This window comes from Neopelma chrysocephalum, unplaced genomic scaffold (assembly GCF_003984885.1).
Source record: "Neopelma chrysocephalum unplaced genomic scaffold, ASM398488v2 Primary Assembly neopelma1_141, whole genome shotgun sequence".
NCBI lineage: Eukaryota > Metazoa > Chordata > Aves > Passeriformes > Pipridae > Neopelma > Neopelma chrysocephalum.
Window position 1 is genome coordinate 858375 of NW_020897803.1, and position 6368 is coordinate 864742.

A 6368-nucleotide genomic window follows, 5' to 3' on the forward strand; every position below is an offset into this window, starting at 1 on the left:
AGCAGCTCCTCCAGCAGCTCCCAGGGCAGGGCAGCACATCAGGAACAGTGTGGCCAACAGGTCCAAGGAAGTGATTCTTCCCCTGGACTCAGCACTGGTGAGGCCACCCCTGGAGTGCTGTGTCCAGTTCTGGGCCCCTCAGTTCAGGAAGGATATTGAGGTCCTGGAGCAGGTCCAGAGGAGAGCAACGAGGCTGGGGAAGGGACTGGAGCACAAGTGCTGTGAGGAGAGGCTGAGGGAGCTGGGGCTGTTCAGCCTGGAGAAGAGGAGGCTCAGGGGAGACCTCCTCACTCTCTGCAACTCCCTGACAGGAGGGGGGAGCCAGGGGGGGGTTGGTCTCTTTTCCCAGGCAACTCTCAGCAAGACAAGAGGGCTCAGGGTCTTCAGCTGTGCCAGGGAAGGTTTAGGTTGGATATTAGGAAGAATTTCTTTCCAGAGAGGGTAATCAGGCATTGGAATGGGCTGCCCAGGGAAGTGGTGGATTCTCCATCCCTGGAGGTTTTTAAGAAGAGACTGGATGTGGCATCAGTGCCATGGGCTGGGAACTACAGAGGTAGTGGATCAAGGGTTGGACTTGATGATCTCGGAGGTCCCTTCCAACCCAGCTGATTCTATGATTCTATGATTCTGTGCATCAGGACCATGCTGCTCTCACACCTGGAACATCCTTATTTTCACACTCCCATGGCACAGCGACAAAGCTCCGGATAAAACCACAGCCGGGGTGTAACGAGGCCATCAAACACCACACACTGAGGCTGGTGACACCAAACACCACACACTGAGGCTGGTGACACCAAACACCACGCACTGAGGCTGGTGACACTGAGTTGGCCACACTCAAACAATTTAACCACCGGTTTGGTCCCCGTAAACGTGGATCCCCCCACGCTCAGCGCTGCCCCTGTCACTGGACAGGAGATCTGTCACGCTGCAGAGTGATGGAGATTGTTGGGGTTCCTGTGGGATTTGGAGGATGGAGGATTTTCCCTCCTCAGGGGGGTGAGAGAGGAGCAGTGCCCATCCCAGCCTGGCCGCGACAGGGCGGGTGAAAGCAGGACCGATGGTGGAAGGTTCCAGGTGGGGAGGGAGAACACACAAGGCTGGAAAGGGACAGAAAATCAGCAGCGTTTGCCATATTTCTGAGATGCTGCACTTCTCCTGGAGCTGTGGGTGACACCTCCAGAACAGCTGAAGAGCACTGAAGGAAAGAACAGCTGAGGGACCTGCTGAGCTGCAACGCTGGGCTCAGCTCTCAACGCCCAAACCCTCGATCCCAGAGCTGAGCTCCCAAAATTTCAGCTGGGCCAGGGCAAAGGGAAGCAAACCCACTTTGCTGTTGGTCCCTGAGCAGCCTGGGATAACCAGCTCCCTGCTTTCCCCTGCTCCCAGCACTTCTCCACAGCGGCAGCACAGCAGGGATAAACCGTCTGCTGGTCCCAGCACAAGGTTATTTTCTAGCACATTAAGCAGAGTCTTCAGCCTGCAAGAGACCCATGAAGAGAGAGAAGACACCTGACCGGACTGCAAAAGCAGAGCTGCAAACTTAACACCTTTTTTTTTTGTCCCTTATCTTTTAAAAATAGCTATAGAGAGGGGGGGGAGCTCGGGGCAGCCTGAGCAGCGCGAGTGGCGTTTGCAGTTTCAGCAGAAATATCCCATGGCCACCATCCACAAAGCTCTGCTTTTCACCTCAAATGAAACCTTCAAGCTGCAACTGCTTTGCAGAGGCTAATAAAGAAAGGAAAAGTCTTTACCAAGCCTGTTTATTCTGTGGCAATAACACCCCTCGCATCCCAGAATTATCTCCATCTACGTCTGGCCGGAATTTCAAATCAATAAATTGCCTCCTCACCCTCGGATTAGCTCGGTCAGGTGCCTTCCAAAGCAGCAGCAGCTCCCTGCTGTGCACTGAGCAGCTCTGCCAGTTGAATTAACATGACATCCCTCCTTATCCCACAGCAATCCCACTCCAGCATCCCTGGTGATAATTTGCACTGACCTCAACAATACTTTGTGGCAGTCTGGGAATGGGGAGTGCTGAGGGTTTCCTTTCCAGGAATATTTACTGCCAGGAATTATTCTCCTCACAGCCAGGGATGTGGGCACTCTGGATCTCAGGGAAAGGTTCTTCCCCCAGAGGGTGGTGGGGCCCTGACCAGGCTCCCCAGGGCAGTGGGCACTTCCAAACCTGCCAGAGCTCCAGGAGCGTTTGGACAACGCTCTCAGGGCCAGGGTGGGATTTTGGGGTGTCCTGTGCAGGGCCAGGGGTTGGATTCGATGATCCTTGTGGGATATATTCTCTGATTCTGTGAAACGTGGTGTTTCTGTTTGGCTCAGGAATCTTAACCCCTCCAAAATCCCTGTTTATTAAATTTAATATTTGGGTTCATATTTGGAATTAAATTTGGTTGGGGAAAAAAAAACAGGGGTGAAAAAAAAAGCCCCAAACCCCCTCACTTGTTTCTCTGGAAAAAAAAAATTTAAAAAAACCCAACCTTTTTTTGGCAAAACTGGAAGCAGACGCCGTGAATCCTGGATGCTGGGACCCAAAAGAGGGTTCCAATGGTGGGGAAGCCCAAGGAGGGATCAAGGGGTTCCTGGCTCTGTCTCCATGCTGTTCATGAACTGCCAGCTCCACTCGGGCAGTCTGCAGGTCTGTAGCTGCAAGATTCCTTGATCCTGGTGGGAATTATTATCTTCCCTGAAAGAGGAGTCTCCAAGGGGTTTGGGAGCCTCAGATCTGTGGGGTGACACCCCCTTCCAGCAGGGTTTGGGGGAACCCTCTCCCAGTGGCCAGGCAGTTTTGCCAAAACACCATTCCCTGAGGAAATCTGCTCCATTAGAAAAAAACATGACATTTTAGTTTCCTCTCCTGCCACTTCCCAGGGGTTCTTTCCTGCCTCAGCCTCAGCTCTGCCGCCCCAAGATCCTTTCCCTGAAGTTCCTGAGAAATCCAAGCACTCTCCGCTTCCCTCTCTCTTCCAAAGCTCTGCCAAAAGGAGCTTCCCTCTGCAGGGTCCTGTCCCATGGTTTGTCATCTCCCACCATCGCACGTGGCCTTCAGTGACAGCCCCTCTTTGTCACTTTTGCAGCCCTTCCTCCTTTTTTAAGGAGCGGCAATAATTTCTGCCACCTAATTCCCAAGAAAAAATGCCAGTTCTTCTGTTTTAAAACCCAGGGAGCATGAACAGAAGCCCACGCTGTGTGGTGGATCAGAGCTCACTTCCCAGAAACCAAGATGTTCTCATGAAGGAGGACATGGAACTAATAATGGACCATCCCTTTATTTGAATCCTTATTTTAAATGATCAGCGTTTCACGTCTCTTCCAGCAAGTTTATTCCAGGAGTTATCCTGAGGCTGTTGCTGTTTTCCATCCACGCTTGACTCCTCCATCCCTTCCCTCTGCTAAGGAAGAAGGAGGCCCCAGTCTCGGGGAAATTAATTAGTGCAGTAATTTGCCCGGGACACAGAGGTGAAGCAGAATTCGTCCCACTCTGCAGGACTCAGAGGAGTAAAAAAGACAAATAGCTGTGCTGTGGGATTTCAAAAAGCTGCTGTCAGCATTCCCAAGGCAGCCAGACCTGGAAATTCATTCGTCTTTCAATAAACAATGGGAAAAGGAGAGGCAATTACAGTAGACAAAACTAATTACAGCAGAGCTGGAGCACAGCTCGCAGCAATGAATCTGCATTCAAGGAGAAAAATCTAACCCTAAACCACTCCAGGAAAAAAGAGGGGGAAATCTGGGAGTGGAACGAAGGCAATTTCAGAACAGAAATCCTGAAACCACATCAGCACAGCCTAAAAGATCCCCCTTCTGCTGCCAGTGCTCTGCCAACAGGACACAGGAGGATTTGTGCAGTGGGGACCTGGAATGAGCTCCCAGCTCCTGGATCCAATGTTTCAATGGAGCCATCTCCTCTCCAGGTGGCCCAGTTCGTGTTCACCTCACTAAGGCCACAACCACAGCCAGTTTTGAGTTGCTGGGAAATGCTCCTCCCTCAGCCCGACCTCTTCCTTCCCAGCACCTTCATTTTGCCTCTGGCCACGCTGCAAATCCGGAATGCCATGAAAAATCTTCTCCAGCAGCAAAATCCCCCAGGCTGGATCATCATTGTATATTCCCTGAGCCATTCTCAGCTGTGGTTCGGGCCTGAACAGCCCCAGCACCACAATCCTTCCCAGCAAACCCTCATGAGAGGATCTGGAAGCTTCTCCACCTGCAGGAATCCACACTCCCAGCGCGTTTTGGGATGGATTAAGCTGCTGGGAGAACTGGGAGTGGCTGGTGGAACCAGGTGTGGAGCTCAGCCAGCAGACCCGAGGCTGAACAGTTCCTCCTTCCATAATAAAGCTCTACAAAGCCAAGCTTATCCCTGGCTCCTCACGGCAAAGCCAAGCTTATCCCTGTCTCCTGCTCCTCACAGCCATCCCAGCCTGACCCAGGAGAACACTCCAGGGATATTTGCACGGTGACAGGATTTTGGTTGGAATGATGCAAGTGCCTTCTGTAAAGCCCATTTAATCCTTGGGAAGGGGCAGGTTCTGTGGGAGGCAAAGCCTGATTCCCAAAGCTGGATGGAGCAGAACTGGGTCCCGTTCCTGCTCCGTGGCCCCTTTGGATACCGGCTGTGAAATCCAGGAGACAGCAAAGGGGGTTTAAACAAAGCAGGGGAAGCACCACAGCTTGACACGCTCCAGACAGGCCAACGGGCTGGAAAACTCACTGCAGCAGGAAAACCTGGAATGGAGGAATGGGATTGGGCTGCAAATGGACTTGGCAGACCCCATGTACCTCATTCTCTGGTGCTGTGGGCTGGATTTGGGATTTGAAAGCTCCCACGAGCCATTCCCAACGTACAGAGCTGCCATTTGTTGTTTGTTGCTATTGGCATGTTATTTCTTCTATTTAGCACGTGTTTTATTCCAAAGTGTTTCTGGGAACAGAAACAAGGCCATGGCTCCGTGTTGCTTTTCTGTGGACCCTTAAGGAGGTTCAGACTGAAGCCTCAATCCTGGAATCCCACTTTGGAGTCCCATGGTGACTCCAGCCTAAGGTGCAGTTCTACACAGAGGTTCTGTGTGTCATGGAATCATTTGGGCTGGAAAAGCCCTCCAAGAGTGAGTCCAACCATTCCCAGCACTGCCAAGGCCACCCCAAACCCCTGGCCCCAAGTGCCACATCCACAGGGCTGTTAATTAAACCCCTCCAGGGATGGGGACTGGGCAGCCTCTTCCAATGTTTGACCACCTCTTCCACAAAGAATTTTTCCCCAGTACCCAACCTACACCTCACCTGGGGCAACCTGAGGCCATTTCCTCTTGTCCTGGAATTCTCTTCCACCATTCCCTAGGTTTTCAGCCCGGAGAAGGCTCAGCAGGGGGTCTCATCAGTCCTTGGGGGATTATCCAAGAGGCAGAGCTGGGCTCTTCCCAGCACTGCCCTGTGCCAGGAGCTGAGCAGATGCACGTGAGCAGCCCCATTTCCCCCTCCCCTCCACGCTGTGGATGTTCCTCCCATGTCACACCCGTGTCACTCCCGTGTCCACCCTCTGGAAAACAATCCCAGGCATTTTCCTGCCTGCTCCATTCCGGCCCCGCTCTCACTGCAGTGCTTTCATCCCTTGGCTGGAATGACCTGCAATGCAGAGGCTGCACTGATCCTTCTGCCAGATCTGGAATCCTCAATCCCCCTGGGGACTGCCTGGAGTAGGAAACCACTTGGCACAGCAAGCACGTCGGCATTTCCCTGCCTGCATTTTTATTGTCTCCTTCGCTGCATCCCTGACTCCTGTTAAGTTTTCTCTCCTTTTATCCCTTTCTCCAGCCTCTCCCTGTGCCTTGAACTCTCAGTATCCTCGAGCTTGGAGAGAGCTGACCAGGTGTAGGACAGAAGGGAGCAGCACATTCACCCCCATCAATCTTTTGTGGGGCAACGGAGCTCCAATGGCAAAAATTCAGGGAGACAGAACTCTTCCCACAGCAGCAGCATCTCCCCTCCTTCCTGGGAGGCTCAGGGGAAGGAAAGACTGACTGAGGTGGATTTCCTGCTGCTCCTGCCCCCGCCATGCTGAGATTTTGCAGGTTATTAATTCCAGGGAGCTTGCTGGAAAAGCAGGCAGGGAAAAAGTGCCGGCTGTGGAACAGTCAGGCTTGCAAGGAGCAAAAGATGCTTTATTTAGAGAAGAGGGTGGGGGTTTGCTTTTCCTTTTTAATCGCTATTACCTGTGAGAGAACCTTGTGCTATATGGGAAGGAGAACCCAAAAAAACCCTGGCACAGTTTGTAGTAAAGGGACATTATGATATTTACCCCCATCCCTTCTGCCCAATCCCAGTCCCAATATCCTTTCTGAAAATTGCAC